This window comes from Danio rerio, chromosome 15, assembly GCF_049306965.1.
Source record: "Danio rerio strain Tuebingen ecotype United States chromosome 15, GRCz12tu, whole genome shotgun sequence".
Taxonomy (NCBI): domain Eukaryota; kingdom Metazoa; phylum Chordata; class Actinopteri; order Cypriniformes; family Danionidae; genus Danio; species Danio rerio.
Genome location: NC_133190.1, coordinates 34,906,138 through 34,923,594, shown reverse-complemented (window position 1 = coordinate 34,923,594; position 17,457 = coordinate 34,906,138). Strand labels below are relative to the sequence as shown.

The 17,457-nt window shown below is 35.6% G+C and overlaps 1 protein-coding gene across 4 annotated transcripts in view; it reads right to left on the bottom strand.

The window, feature by feature from the left end:
* Positions 1-14,566, bottom strand: part of trim3a (tripartite motif containing 3a) — a 52,162-nt gene extending 37,596 nt beyond the window's left edge. For 2 of the 4 annotated variants that reach the window (XM_073923855.1, XM_073923858.1), the window contains exon 1: positions 14,349-14,566. The gene's annotated coding sequence lies outside the window, so the exon portion shown is untranslated. The remainder of the gene's footprint in view (positions 1-14,348) is intronic. The other 2 variants (XM_681203.9, XM_021466465.3) reach the window with 1 other exon arrangement.
* Positions 14,567-17,457: the final 2,891 nt, after the last annotated feature.

The following is a 17,457-nucleotide window of genomic DNA, read 5'->3' as shown; positions in this document are numbered from 1 at the left end:
AATGGAAATCATATCTTTTGTCACTTTGCATTGATTTAATGAGTCCTCACTAAATATTAATAACAAAAAAAATTTCATAAAAAAAAAAAAAAACACACACACACATCCCGAACCTAAAGTCTGCATGAATCGTAAATAGCTGAGACTTCTTTTTGTATATAATGTAGATGTACAGTACTGTACTTCCAAATGAAATGGAAGGTTACACTTTACTCTAAGATTACACAAATTAACTGCTGAGTAATATTAATTAATTACATGTACTTAAAATATGGCTGCGGTTACAATGTGGATTAGGTTTAGGGTTCGTTACATGTAATCATGCACAATTCATTGTAATTACTATAGCAAGTGCAAGGAACATGTGTTACTAGGTCACCTTAAATTAAAGTGTAACCAAAGGGAATATTAAGCGGGGGGCGGACCTTTCTTATTGCAAATCATTCCATTATGGCAAACTAATGGTAAGAGGGGCGTGGTTTCGAATATTAGGAGTGTACGATAGTGGACAAATATATACAGTATTACCATGTTTTGTTTTTCTGCTTTGTATATTGCGATATGAATCCAATTTCACCAGATGGCCTAAATATTTCTATTTGGAAAGACTTAATGTACAGAAATTGTAAAATAAATGTAAAATAAAACGGCACAGTCCTTATTGTGTTAATAGTTCAATAAAATGCATTTTATTAAAAACAAAAATGGCACAACTTCTTGTGCCTAAATGCTTTAAACTATCTTTGTACGCTCATAGTCACAGAACTCGTTTACCATTCTACAAGCACTCCACAAATCTCATATTCTGAACTGTGGCTCCATAATCACGACTCAACATTGTAGATCCAACAATGTGACAATAGCAGGTGAATACATTCCAATATTGATGCCAAAACAATATATTGTGAAGCCCTAACGCCCGATTCACATGGGGTGTCAGCATCAATACTTTCCATTCACTTTGAATGGGGAACATCAAGCGTTGCCGAACTGAATTGTGGATCCATCAGCCAATCAGATCGCTTTATGCAAATACCCTCTAGCTCAGACAGTAGCCCGTTGCAGTCTAATATCATTGGCTGATGCTGCTATGACAATTGCGTCAGCCCCATTTCAGTCAAGAGTTGACGCTGACACCCCGTGTGAATCAGGACGTAACAAGTCGTAACTGATGTCAACAGAGAAGGACCACCACTCCAGACGTGGAAGCAAATGGTCAGGCTTTGATTAAAGATTAACCATTTTTTATTTTTTTCAGTGGATTATCTTGCACGGATTAATTATTCACCTAAGAATAACAATGTGTGCTAGCAAAACAAACATTATGCATTTAGATTTCAAACTGACTCAAAAACATTAGCATGAATGCTGAATATAGACTATATCCTACTTTTAGTGATAGAGTCAGAGTTTATATACTGTATGCCACACATACTGCACGTCTTCAGATGTCCCAGATAGCTCAAGAACAATAACGGCCAATATAAGTATTGCTCTAGAGTGCCTTTCACAGCAAACTGTACTGACCTCACCACCCAGTGATTTATGACTTCCTGCTGAATGACTCTCCCTATCTGTGGAAGCTACTATACTCATGTGTAGTATTCATCAATTGAAAAAGGGCTGCAAGATATTGGAAGAATCTAACATTGCAATTTATATTGCGATATGAATACAATTTCAACAGATGACTAAATATCTCTAGTTAGAAAGAGTTTATTATGTCCGATCGACTGGGGTGATTCTGCAGCAGGCCCGGATTGGCTAATCGGGAGGACCGGGAGAATTCCCGGTGGGCCGTCCGTTTTTTGGCCACGAGGGCCGGTGTCCCTAGCTTCAGAATCTGTAGCTCTCAGCAGTCACACTTTTTAAATTAATTTATTTAATTGACCAGTCTTCTTATTCATTATTTTACCGTAGCTCTGCTCTGTTTATATATAAGTAGCCTGCAAATTATTGGTTTTTAACTACAACTGCTGTGGTCCAGTGGTTAGCACGTTAGATTACGACGCTGCCAATCGGGGTTTGAATCTTGTCTGAGTATGTTTTTTTTTTTTTCTCATTTTTATTGTTAAGACATATAATACTGTTAGAGTTGTTGAACATTTGAAGTTCTAAAGCAGCTGTTTTCTTAAAAAAGACGTGATATTGTAATTAGGAACTGAAATGGAAATGTCCTTATTTTAATATAGTCAGTCGTGAACTGAGGTGGGCCGGTCTGAGGCTTGAAATTCCAGGGCTGAAAAGCAGTCCCACTCCGGCCCTGTTCTGCAGTGAGAGTACATCTCCATAAAATCTAATAATCAAGCTATAATTACAATCAAGAAAAAGATACAACTGAAACAAAGAGTGTTTTATCGTTTTATGAGTCGAACAGAATTTACACCATTTGTCATTGAAATGACACCATAGTGTAAATTCGTGTAAAAGGCACGCCACCACATCTGGAAAAAATTCTAGAGGGAACACAGTTATTACTTATTTCTTTAAAGTAATGCGTTACTTCACGTGTTACTTAGAAAAGTAATATTATTACGTATCTTATGTTACATGTAATGTGTTACCCTCAACACTGTTAGGCACTGAATCAAAAAGTTATGAATTGTCATGAGATAGCGTTGAATGATCACATTGTAATGTTGATTCTGAAACAATATTTTGTGCAGCCCTAATTTTAGAATACCTCGGACAAAAAAACAAAACAAAACTAAGAAATAAAATATATACAGTAAGTTAAACATAAAACACAGTTTCCACATGCCAATAATAAAAAGAATAATATTCCTAAAGCAATTAAAAAATTTACAGAGAAATAAAATGTTTTTATAATACACTGGGTTAAACGCACAAGGTTTTGAGGGTCTTTAACATATTTCTTTTCTTAATGCGCTATTCGGAGACCTTTTCTCTGCAGGGATGGCATTTAATCGGATTGTAACGCTGGCTTACATTCAGAAAAGGAAAAAAAAAAAATCAGTCTGGTCTAATCTGCCTGGGACAGAAACTGCCCGCCCTCCTCTGCCACCTACATCTTGCCAATATAATAGACTGCCCATTCAGGACAATAGAGCCAAGCAGCCTGCATCATTAATTTCCATAAATTTCACTTTCTTGCAATTAGTCAACACTAGCTAACAGCTCAGCAAGACAGCATGTGATTTTTTCCATTACCTGTGACTAATTGCAGGATATTGCACGCAGCAGGCAATGAGCAATTCACCTCAGGGTTAAAAAAATAATAATAAGTACAAAAGACCCGCAGCAGCACTAGGTCACCAAAGTGCACTTTTAGTACAGAAATTGAAATCGGTAGACACAAAGGAAGCAGCAGCATGGATTTATTTCATATAAATAGGCTGATCTTGCATGGTGAGAGTTGTTTAAGCAGCATTTTCAGTGTTGGGGCTGGGGAGATGCCATGAGTCACAGAGCACTAACAGAAGTGATGTGTTCATGCTTCTTCATCCTTATAGGTCTAGTTTTAACTGCAGACGTGGGCCGGACAAGCTGGGAAAAAATGATTTCCTGACACTGCATCCACACCCGGTCTGACTATCCATGCATAATGAACAATTACAAAATAAGCTTGTAGGTTTGGAGACACTGGCTTTGCAGATTTGTAGTATTGCATGATCTTACTTACTAGAGTTGTAATGGATCACAGTTGATCCATGGTTCGCATGGATCACAACCTATGGAACACAAGTGACCTATATATATATATATATATATATATATATATATATATATATATATATATATGTATGTATAGTTCATGCTACACAGTTTTAAGTCCAATTTAGTGTAAAAATAGACTATTACAATCTAAATTTAATGAATGCAATACAATTTGAATGTTTTTTCGATTATATCTGGAAGTTGTCAAAACAAGAAACAAGCTAAAAATGTTTCAGACCCAATTTACACCTTTTTTATTAACCCAGACTCATTAAAAATATGTGCCCAGGGCTACATTTTTGAAAACCAAGAAAAATGTACAGTGTTCTTGAAGTTTTCCACCGTTTACACCATCTACATTTTTGATAATCTCAAATGCATTACTGTTGCATGTTTTCTCATATGCATAGTGTTCGTTTACACACAAAATGCAGCAATTATGTACTCAGAAGCATATATTTTTTGGTTCTCAGAAATGTATCCCGGGGCACATTTTCCCAATGAGCCTGTGTTGTTTTTATTGTTGCCCACTTGTGACTGGATTGCTGACAACATATGTCAGTTTTAATGTAAACATGGTCATTTTTGGAGCTCCTTATATCAATTTGATGCTTCATACCTCCACAAAATCTGAGTCAATGCAATTCAAATCTTGTGACAATGTTATCATCAGCACATGACTTTACAATCATAAAAAGTACCAATAGATTTATGAATGAACCCTGATCTTCATTTATAAATAACCAAGAGGGAATTTCATCACAAATGAGTGTTTCAAAACATCTGATCCTTAAGTAACATGGCTGACCAGCTGTGGAAGCCCAGATGCCAAATCCATCAGGGGATACTTAGCTCCCGTTGTGCTAAAAAAAAGCCTTGTCTGCTGTGTCACACAGATTCCTGCATTTTTAAAACCAGATGGATGAATCTGTCCATTCATTTCTATCAGTTACTCCATATCATTATGATTCGTCAACACCATACTGTCTCATTAATGCCTCATCGGTCTCATTTTGACAGGCAAAATGATGAAAATGAAGTCATTAGTCTTTGGTGTGCTAAATGGCATAAGATGCAACTTCAGTAGGCTATACCAAATTCTTTACAACAGTTGTCACAAGTCACACTATGAGTTTGACCTTCTAAACTGATTTTTGCTGTCTGTTAAAATGGTTATTTAAAATCAACTGAAGCAACACAATTCTTAATTTCATTGGACAACTTAATTGTTTTATGTTCAATCCACTTCAATTTACACAAACTACTTAGCTAAATTAATTAATTTCGGTTGTCCCAAGACAAACCAATTGTAATTTTTTCAGTGTATCCATAAGCAGCATCTGGACACTAATAAGTATGTTTGCAGTAACCCACCATGATAAAATGGAGCTAAAATATTGGTCAGATTTTTCTTTATAAATATAAACAACTGAATTTATTAATTGACTTTATAAACTTTTTATCTAAAAACGTTATGTTTTAATGCAATCGTATTTGTGTTGTAGTTAGTTTTACTATTAATTACACATGTCAATTAACTAAATTGGACATTTTAACAGATTTTTGAATGATCTATATTAAATAGAAAATGTATTTATTTAGATTTTTAAAATATGGATTTTTACACTTTTCTGCTAAGTGGGACACTTGTAAAAGGATAATGCATGATTCATTAAATGTGATATATTTTGTTTTATTCTAACTAAATTCACAATTTTCAGCTATAATGATTAGCTGTAAAAATAAACATGCTTTATTAATGTTCTGTTTAGGTACCAATTTGTAACTTTAAGGTATCAGTCTGGACCTTTAAAATACAAAGGTGTATCTTCTGGAAGGTTACCGCCCCAGTTAGTGTGGTCTAAATAAACATGAAAATACATCAACCATTCATTTAACACTATTTAATATGACTATAAAGCTTTTATACTGACTGAAACAGAAATTAAATATTAAGGTAAATCAGTTTGATCAATACTGTTAATCAGGGCTGCACAATATATCGTTTCAGCATCGAAATCGCAATGTGCACAACATTCACAATAGTCACATCGCAGGATTTGCAATATTGAGTCTGAACTATATTTAAGACTATATTTAAGAATTTTTATCTTGTTTCTAGACCAAAAATCAAAATGTCAAAGTGAAAACATATTAGATTATTTTACATTTTTTCGAGTTTAATGTAATTTTGACTTATTACTTCTAAAAGTAAGTACAAAATATTTTACTTGATTTAACTTGAATTTTTAATTATTTTGACTAGAAATGAGACAAAAAGTAAGAAAAGCATTTTTTTTTTTGCATTATGATTATTTAATTTCTGTACCTAAATACTATTAAACTCTCCAAAAAAAAAAAAAAAAAAACTGAAGAAAACTATCAAGTGAAACTCTGTTTCCCAAATATTTGCTGTGCGATTTGGGAAAAATATCTAATTGTAATTTTTTTTTTGACAGATATTGCGATTTCGATTTGATTTGCGATTTAATTTTGTAGTCAGGCTTTAGCTCAATAATTTGTATCGTAGCTTCTTACTGCTTAATGCAGTGAGTGTTAGTTAAAAAAGGAACTGAAAAAATATTAACTTATGGTAGCAAAAACTCTGAAATTATACGTTGCTTTCTACTAGATTGAGAGTCACTGGCAATACTTTTAGTTGACATTTTAGCAAGATGCTCCTTATATAGCCGCCTCTGGTGCTTTTTAGGAGGTGGTAGTTGTATTTCCTTGTGCTATGGCAACAATTCTGCGACAGTTCTCACAAATGACCTGGTTCTGTTTGATGACTGTGACTCTGAAACCAAGATATTCCCATATTACTGACGTGCTGTTTTTCGTTGATATTAATTCATCTATTAATACTTCTGAAGCGGCAGAGACCATCATCCCACTTGTTTGCGCTTTTCTGTTTGTTGTTTTTGTATTGTGTGCGCATAGTTCGGTTGCGCAATTTTGATTGGGCAGAACCAAAGTGTGCTCACTCAATTGGCTAGTAATACTGTCACACACAAACAGCGGTCACACACTTGCTTTTTTTTGGGGCGGGGGGTTAAATAATATATATTTCATATCGCAGCCTCTTCTTGCGATTAGCTATTTGCAAGTTTTTCAAATCGCGATTGCGATTCAATTTTAATCGCACAGCCCTAATTCATATCACAAGATAGTCGCAGAAAAAGAAAATATCGCAATATGAAAATTTTTCAATATCATGCAGCCCTATGGTCAATCTAAAAACACATCCTTAATGCCTACAAAAATAAAGTCTTAAATGTGTTTTTACTGACTACACAGGGCAACAGAAAAGAAGAAAGAATGAAGAAAGAACAGAGAGACATCCAATAAAATCAATCTCCCACCTAAAAGACAAATCGAGTCAGCATGATTGGATTCATTGTAATGCATGAGTGCACTTGTGCGTAACAAGTTGAATTCTACACACACACACACAGACAGATACACAAACTGCACATTTCTGCAAGGTCAAAATATTCCAGACCACCAGGCGCCGCCCAGCCCCCTGTCAACATGATGGCAGGACTGCAGAATAAGCTGTCATTCACACGAAGATGCGATTCCTACACAATGCCTCACCTGCAACGCTCCGCTGTCAGTCTCTATGTCTGTTTTACTTAACATCAACCTGACAGCATCTGTCCAGCACGCATAAGGCCAACACCAAACCCCAAACATGACAGGAAAGAATACTGACTTGCTTTTTTTTCCTGGTTGGATATTAAGCACATCAACACATCACATCAACCATGGCTGATTTCTTTGCCATCAACACCAGTAACCACCAGTAGTGAATAAATCTAGTTACAGTGCATCTCAATATCTGTGCTACAACTCAGCAGCATTTTTAAAGCAAAAAACAAAAGGTCAAAGAATATGCGTTTACATCCTACTCAAAGCAGACTCTCACAGCACTGCAGTAAAACATTTCTACATGTCGGTGATTATGCATTTCGATTACGTAATTTAAAAATGTTGAAGTAAGGATTATACTATCATCCCTCTTCTCCAACAGATGAAGACACTGTGAAGGAAACAGCTGAGCATTTACCGTGCCAAAGCTGGCAACAGCTGCTATATTGAGCAGACGGGCTGCTGGTAAAACATTCTCAAGACTGCGGTTCCTACTTAGTTGGACCAGAATCATACTTTGTAGCAAAAGAGAATGTAAAACAAGCATATTGTTAGTGGGTTACTGATGTCTCTGTTCTCCATGGTTTCCATGGTATCCATGGTTTAAATTGGAATTTGTAACTCAACAGCTTATAGTTCACGTGAATCAGGAGATGAGACTTATTTCAGTATGTTGATGTACTTCCAACTGAAATGGGAATATTGAGTTGGGGAAGGGCTTTTTTGTGCATTTTTTGTACATCATTCTCTGATAGAAAATAATGGTAAGAGGGGTGTGATGTTCCTGGATAAACATCTCTGTTGATCTTGAAGCAACATTCCAATCAGCATTAAGGGATATGTAAACTTACAGTTTATGTTAAGTTTAGGCTTATGGTTAGGTTTATGCACTTCTACATGATTGTTATCCTACTATTTGTAAAAAGGGAGTTGGGGTACAATGGAGGTGACTGTGTCCAAATGCAGTTTATTTAGAACTTAGTCAGGCAGGCAATGGTCAAAACAGTAGCAAACGGTACCATGAAGGTAATCCAAAAGCTTAGTCATGGTCACAGGGAAACAGCATAAACAGTAATGGTAACGTTACTGGTGAACAAGACTCAGCAATGTGTGTGAGAATGTGAGGGGTATATAAAGTCCAACTAATCAGTTTTCATGAGCTACAGTTTTGGGAAAGTAATCAGTGGTGATCCGAAACTAGTGTGTGAGTGAGTTGCCTGATGGGAAATGTAGTGCAGTTCAGTGGCAGATTTGTAGTTTGCGTGATGGTGAATGTTTTCCAGCAATCTATAAGGGCTAGATCGTTGGCTTTCATGACTATTCACTATTATATTCCCCTCTGATTTTGGGAATAATTAACAGTTATGGTTTAGGGGGAAAGAAAATGTATGGATCACATTTTCGAACAAAAATGACGTCCCAGGATCAACACAGATGTTAATCCAGGATCGCATGTGTTACCAAAACAAACATTATTTTTGCAGTAGATTAACCTCCACGGACTAATTACTCACCTAAAAAATAGCAATGTGCGCTTACAAAATAAACAACGTAAATTTTGATTTCACATAGATTTATACGGCCTGTTTACACCTGGTCACTTCATGCATTTTTTCTTTTAGGATAGCTCTCTGATTTGTGAAAACGGTTCCATTTACATTTGGCCAAATAAATGCATCTCTGCTAAACCTATATGATTCTGACCTTCAAATTTCACGCTATATGCGAATTTAACTATGTAGACTTAAAATGCGGTGTATTTGACCAATCTGGCCAAGTCTGACCAATGAACAACACCAGCCAGGGATGTTTATTTTCAATGCTTTCAGGCTAAAGTTATCATTTTCCCAGATGTCCTACTGCCCTTTAAGTAAGATTTAAAATGTTCCATTTGCCATTTACTCTTATTATATATTTATTATATCAAGTTCTCCAAATCCATTTAACTAATATTAAGATTGCATAATCAAATTCAGAAAGCACCATTCTCACCAAGAATGACAACCAGCATGCTAACTTTTAAGACACTTTTTAAGTGTGGGACATGTTTCGGCGGGACTCAGCTCACTTTACTTTGGCTTGGTTTGCTTTTCAACTGTACTGCTTCAAAGGATTACAAATATATTTATATAGTTGCCGTGCCGTTCCGGGTCACCACATCCACTCCTCACGTACCAACAAGAGGAACAACTGCAGCTCATCTACTAATCACTTAAAATAAATCAATTAAAGTTAATTAAAAATAAATGCTGCCAACTACTATTTTTAATCTAGCAGATTTGGTGTCAATATCAATGACGCAGTTAGTGACGATTCTCTATGGCCAACTGTTGATCTGCAGTGTTTACACATCATGTTTTATTACCGGTTCAGTACGGTACAGCTGTCATGGAACCTCATCTGAGGTAGTACTAAAATACCAGGCACTAAGTACTATACCTAGTAAAAAAAAATCTCAAAACCAGGTCATATTAAGCCTTTACACTCACTGGCCACTTTATTAGGTACAGCTGCTCGTTAACTCAAATTTTTAATCAGTCAATCACATGGCAGCAACGATACATTTAGACATAATCGAGATGATCTGCTGCATTTCAAACTGAGCATCAGAATGGGGAAGAAATGTAATACAAGAGACTTTGAACGTGGCATGGTTGTTGGTGCCAGACGAGCTGGTCTGAGTATTTCAGAAACTGCTGAACTACTGGGATTTTCACACAAAGCCAACTCTAGGGTTTACAGAGGACGGTCAAAAAAAGAGAAAATGTGAGCGGCATGTCATAAAGCTTGAATCATCTCAGACTGGTTTCTTGAACATGACAATGAGTTCACTGTACTCAAATGGCCTCCACAGTCACCAGATCTCAATCCAACAGAGCACCTTTGTGATGTGGTGGAAGAGGAGATTCTCATTATGGATGTGCAGCTGACAAATCTGCAGCAACTGCGATATGTTATCAGACCAAAAAAATTAAGGCAGTTTTGAATAAAACAGGGGTCCAGCCTGGTACTAGTAAGGTGTACCTAATAAAGTGGCTGGTCAGTGTACGTAAAGTGGAAAAGCACCATTAGCATTCACACCACTGGGCAATACCATTCTGTTAATTATGCATTCACAGTGCAATCTGTCACTTTAAGTGTTTGAACTCTTTAAAACAGGATCAATTCAGATTGGCTGTCAATGCCTCTATTGTTAATCAGATGGAAAAAAATATATAGTTTCTCAGTGTTGCTATAGCTATTGTTGTAAGTAAACTTTGCTGTTCTTTTATATTTGGAACTAATTTTATAACCATATCTTCCTTGTTATGACTATAGCCATCCTCCTTGGTGAGATCCGAGCTTATGCAGACTAAAAATCTATAAACGCCTAGACAAGATGAGAAATATATAAGAGCAGTAAATTGTTTTCAGGTACAGTAGTTTACATTAAATGGTCGATGATTTTAGACACAGCATGCATTAACACAGCATAATTACACCGCCTCGCTCATTAACAAACCTGTCATTTTTTAAAAACAACTCCAATTATGTCTTCCATTGCTTTCATACCAAATAAATTATGTAAACTGTTATTTACTCACACTGACAAACTGGAAAAAAACATTAAAGAACTGAGGCATGCAACACTGAAAATGGCTTAAATTTGGTCTGTTTCTCTAGTGAAAAGTATGTCACGCATGAGCAGCATTGCATGAAGGAGGAAATTGGTTGAAAAAGGCCATTAAAGGCAGACTTTTAAGGGAACACAAATGATGCAGAGACATTTGGATGAACAGTCATGCTGCACTGACTTTTTAGTAGCATCTGTGAATAATGTCTATTAAATGCTGAATTTAAAGTTTATTAATATAAACATACAATGATTTTCTCAGTCTTGTTGGTTCTGGAAATATGCTCCCATTCATTTGTCACATAAGGAGATTAAGAATAATTCAAGTAAAAGAATTTTAAGCCATGAACCAAACCAGCAACAAGAAGATTACATTACAAATGTAGCGTACTTAATGGAAAGTACTACATGAAGCATTGCAAATGACACATCGAATTAACGACTGTTGAGAAATTTAAAATAATTTGAACAAAATGTGATTTTAAATAGTTGGTTTTCCAGTGATGGGTTGCAGCTGTAAGGGCATGCGCTGCTGCAAAACATATGCTGGATAAGATGGCGGTTCATTTCACTGTGGCAACCACTGAAAAATAAAGGGACTAAGCCAAAAAGAAAATTACTAAATAAATTGTTGGTTGCATCTACAGAAACGTTATATGCAACATACTTTGAGAAAACTGCATTTATACAAAAATACTCAGCATTTTGAGACAAACTTGATAACATCATTTGTGGTCCTTTATAGGAGTGGGCAGAACTAAAGAGTTGTTTCACTGTGCTTTGCCATAGACATGCACTTCATGCCTTTGCTTAGAGATCATGATAATATTACTATTAAAATAGTGAAATGCATTATTTCTTTGTTGTCAGATGATTATTAAGCCAATACTGATAAATAACCATAATTTTTGACAGATAAATGACAGATAGACATGGGATGATAACCATTTTTAAGGTATACCGTGATTTGAACAAGTCAAGGTTTTAAAACCGCTAAAACTTTTTGTTATGCTGTTCCTACACTATATGTAAGATTTTTTTATTACGTGTTTTTGTTTTGTTTTTTAGGACAACAGTATCTCCAGCAAAAAAAGTTGTTAAAAGATGCCGTTTTAAATTGTAAAGAGACCTGTGTTTTTGAAACTCATAAAGGCAGCATAAGTCAGTGGCTATGTCAGTAGCTATGTTGCAAATAAAGCAGCGTTTTCATCCAATAAGTTACTTCCTGATAAACTGGCGTCAAATATCAACAGTAAAAATTTAATTTGCGGCATTAGGTGAAGCTGCGTGAATCTTTTCTTCATTTAATAAATGACTTGCACCTCAGTAGGCAAATGCCATAACACAATGAACGTGTGGTGACGTTTGTGAGATGTGGAGCACCGAGGCTCTTGACAGTTATGGGGGTAATTAATAATATAATAACACCAATACTGAAATGCTTATGGCATTTTAGATTGACCAAAACAACTTTTTGGATGTTTTACAATGTGCTCAGCCTGCTGGTTTGTTCATTCACACTCTTTTTTTATCATAATATGATCAAACATTTTTTAATGCGCATACTGGAATTTGTTCGGTAAAAGTGTTTCCATCGTAGTTTATGTGCATTTTTCTTATAGATTAAAAAGTTTATCATACTCCGTTATGTGCATTTTTTAATTGTGTGCAGTTGTGTCCAATCTTTTATGAGCATATCGAAAATGTGCATAAAAAATAGGTGGACGGAAACATAGCTAATAATTCATTTAAATCATTATCTCATCACATGTTTAAATGATTTATTTGAATTATTTAGCCTGACATGTTTACAGTTCAAATATATTTTAAATGTTTCTCCATACTGTGTTCAAAAGGAATCCCCCCCCACCCAGACATTTCATTTCATTTCATTTTCTTGTCGGCTTAGTCCCTTTATTAATCCGGGGTCGCCACAGCGGAATGAACCGCCAACTTATCCAGCAAGTTTTTACGCAGCGGATGCCCTTCCAGCCACAACCCATCTCTGGGAACCATACACACACACACTCATACACTACGGACAATTTAGCCTACCCAATTCACCTGTACCGCATGTCTTTGGACTGTGGGGGAAACCGGAGCACCCGGAGGAAACCCACGCGAACGCAGGGAGAACATGCAAACTCCACACAGAAACGCCAACTGAGCCGAGAATCGAACCAGCGACCTTCTTGCTGTGAGGCGAACGTGCTACCCACTGCGTCACCCTCCCCCCAGACATTTAAAGAAAAAAAAACTTATTTTAGAGCAGTAATCACAATACCGTGAAAACCTTGATAATTTAATCCAAGGATATCATAACAACAGAATCTTATACTGGCCCAGGCATAATGACAGATGTTTTTATTAAAAACTAAAAACAGTTTTAATGTTATGGACCACTTATATTTATGTTGTCCATAAAATAAAATATTCTCAATATATAATTTAGATGATCTATCACCATATATTATCACAACACCATAAAACTATACAAACACACACACAAAGTAATATATATTATATAGTTTGTTAATATATACATTGCTCAGCATAATGGAGTACACCACATTGTAAAATGTAATATTTTTATCCATTTCTCAGTGAATATAGGCAAAGTATTTTGGTTCATTTTAACAAAACAGATTTATTAAACAGATTATTAAAAACATATTTTTTAAAATAAAATTTTAGTTTAAATTGAAAGAATTCAACTAAATTCAAGCAAAATATTGCAAAAATAAATTACAACCTACAAAATTTCAACTAAATATTTAAAAAACAAATTTGCTTCACTTGATTTTTCCTTTTTTAAATATGCATTTAATATTTTTCTATAAAATATACATTTGGGTATATTAGTTTTTGGACCGCTATCGTAAGTTATTTTGTTAGATAAGTTCCCGAATTGCTTTCAGTACTGACTAATCTAATGTACTATGCACAATTATAATATTGTTTAGCTTCCTATTGAAATTTGAATTTAAAAGATAGACTTGTGAGGGATGTACTTATATATCATAAACTATATAGAGACAGCTGTTAGCAGGAGTGGCCATAACCTAAAGACACAAAAAGCTATAAAAAGTGCAAAAAATACGTAATGCGATGACATTCATCCTGTATGCAAAGTGAAACAATGGAAGATGAAAACAGTCACAGTTACTGTCAAACACGCTGACCTAAAGCACAGACCCATGACATAAAGGGGAATCGACATCCTGCAGATATTTTAAGACTTCCTCACATCCTCTGATGGTGGACACTGAAACACCATAACAGTCGAGGGTAGTATTTACAGAAAAAACAGGGCTGATTTCAGCAGTCAAGGCACAAAGATGCGTGTTTCCAGTAAAAATGTCAATGAATTATTCAACATATGTATCAGCGCATTCGCCGCAATGACAAAATGTGTCTAATTTGGGAAGAGGCGACGGTAAGAAACAAGTGCACTCACGTGAAATGTGGGCCGGGTTTAGAGAAGAGTCAGCATATTTAACGGGAGAAAGCGTTCTTCATTGTCATCGTCCGATAAATAATCCGGGTTTCACGGTATTTGTTTTTTGTTTTCATAAAAAAACTGCAGTCCTTTTCTCCGAATGGGAGAGTCGGCAAGGAGGGGACAGTGAGCTGAGATTGTGGGCGTATTCCAATTCAAAGACCTTCGCTCATTGGACAAAGGTGGATTAGGAGGAGCTAAAACAGCCAATAAGGGTTTGGATTTTAGAATAAGTAATTATTTAAAATGTTACATGCTGATCTGAATCGGGATGATTCACTGGTAGTGGGGTTCATCCTGATGACTCGAATCTTTTGAGTCTGTAACTCCCTTGCAAATATCTTTTTGTACATAAGCCCCGGCTGAGTCAGTTGGCATTTCTGTGCCAAAAAAAATTGATTGAATGAATGAATTAATGAATAAATGAATGAAGAATTATTTTAAGTCTCTATCTGTCTTTTCTAACAAAAAAGCAACTGGTTACATGGTTACTTTTATCGAAAGGAAGAAATAAATGCAGAAATTGCTAGCATACCTTAAAAAAATGTATACACTCAAAAGAACAGCTGGATATTTAATTATTTATCTATTATTAGTCCTATAACTGATACGTTTTGGAAAGACAATATATTTTTCCTGCTATGAAAAAGATAGAGCAATAGGGTATATGCACTCAGACTTTCAATTTTCAGACATTTAAGTAATTTTCTATTACAAAATCGCCAAGTTTAAGATCTGTTTTCTTTAAAAATAAGTAATCTTTACTGCCTGATAGACATACAATATAAAGTGGGTCTCAGACTGGACAAGAAGCACTGCATTAAATAAATAAAAAAATTCACACCATCTCTTTAAAATATAATTTTTTTTTACCCTAGTATTTTCAATGGAGATTCTGCACTGAATGCGCTAGAATTTACAAGGTCTTTCATCTTGTTTGAAGGTTGAACAACTAAATGAATGTTTAAGTTTGTTTACCTAATTGTATTTTAATAACATGATGTCGTTGCTGTAAATGGAACCCTATAAAATAAAAAAAATAGTCTCATTAACCTTTCACTAAAACTTTATTGCTGGCTGAAGAACACTAGCTGTGCCCATTGGTAGAAAAAAAATGTGATTTGATGGCTGTAAATGAACCCCAACGAATCGTTCACTTAAAAGACTCATTTGATTCACTCTCTTTCTTCGACTTACTCCCTTATCTGGGGTCGCCACAGATGAACCGCCTCAATTGATTTCTTCAAAAGCAATTCTTCCAGGAACGTAAGACCACTGTGAAGCACTGCAATCACAGCAATGCATTTTGAGACACTAACTAAAAAAACTAACTGAATCTTTATTAGGATGTGATAAAATTAATAAAAAGTGGGATTAATTTAGACATATTTAAAACCATAATACATTCCCAAGGGGAGGAGCCATATTAGCATACACCCTAAGAGATAACTGGTCCTCTTGTTTCAATTCAGAATTGTAATTGTATTCAAGTAGAAGGAGTCTATGTCTTCGATGAAATGAGTGAACGGAAGGCGGTGCGGAGTGGTGTCAGGAGTCTGCACAGTCCAGGGGTTGGGCTTTGTTTACAGTGGGTGGGGGAGAAAGGCTTTCATTAGGAAGGTGCTTGTTGCTATGGTGACTGCATCCAGCCTGAGGCAGCCAGATGGCAAAGGCAGACTGTCTCCAGAGCCACGTCAGCAGACATAGACTGAACATTATTACAGATTCACTCATCATCTGCATCATATAGTGTGCTCTGCCAAAAAAATACAAAATAAATAAATAAAAAATCAGCTGGTGAATGTGAGCGAATTAACTATTTTGATTGTGCATGCCTATATTAAATAAATATTAAATGATTTTTACTGTAATATACAAATGCATATATGCAGTCAAGGTCGAAATTATTCATACCCTATATTTTTTTTAATGTTTCAGATCAGACAAATTTAAATATTAGTATTTAAATATAATTTAAAGATAACACAAGTAAGCACATGCAGTTTTTAAACTAGGGATGTTATTAATAAAAAGGATAACAAAATAAAAAACTACATAGCTCCATGTGAAAAAGTGTTTGTCTGCTAAATTAAATAATTTTTTGGGCCACCCTTAGCAGCAACAACTGCAGTCAAGCATTTTTAAAAAAGTTGCAATGAGTCTGTCAGAGCGCTGTGAAGGAATTTTGAACCATTGATCCTTGCAGCATTGCTGTAATTCAGACACACTGGAGGGTTTTTAAACATGAACTGCATTTTTTTAAAGTCATGTCACAGCATCAGGTCAGGTCTTTGACTAGGCCAAAGTGCTTTGGATCATTGTCCTGCTGTAGAACCCAAGTTCGCTTCAGCTTGAGGTCACTAACAGATGGCCGGACATTCTCATTCAGGATATTCTGGTACACAGCAGAATTCATGGTTACATATTTTAATATAGTATCTGGATGCAGACTTGGATTTGCAAGCTGAGACTGCATATCTCAGACTTGCAATGTCAGACACAATGCACTCAATGGAGCTAGTGGCGTAACCCTACGCCACTGTGAGGCGTAGGGTTAGGTGTGCACATTAAAACTGTTGCATGCAGTTCACCTTGCAACTGCACTAAATCCACATCCAGACCCCTCTCCCCTTTTCTGAAATGTGATGTCACCTTTATGCCACATATAATGGGACACGCATCTTCCAAAAATGTCTTTTTTTTTCTTATCAGTCCTCAGGGTATTTTACCATTAGTATTAGGAATCGTCAAGTTGTTTCTGGAATAAGGCAAGCCTTTATGTTCTCTTTGCTTAGTAGTGGTTTTCGTTTTTGAACTCTGCCGATTATTTATCTTATGGTGAAGTCATGAACACTAGGCATGGGCCAGTATAAGATTCTGACCGTATAATAACCTTGGATAAAAAGTATCGTGGTTTCACGGTATTATGGTCACTACTCTAAAATATGTTCTTTTTAAAAGTCTGTGTAAAAGACAACAACTTTTTCCCTTATTGGACATAATATATAATAATTGA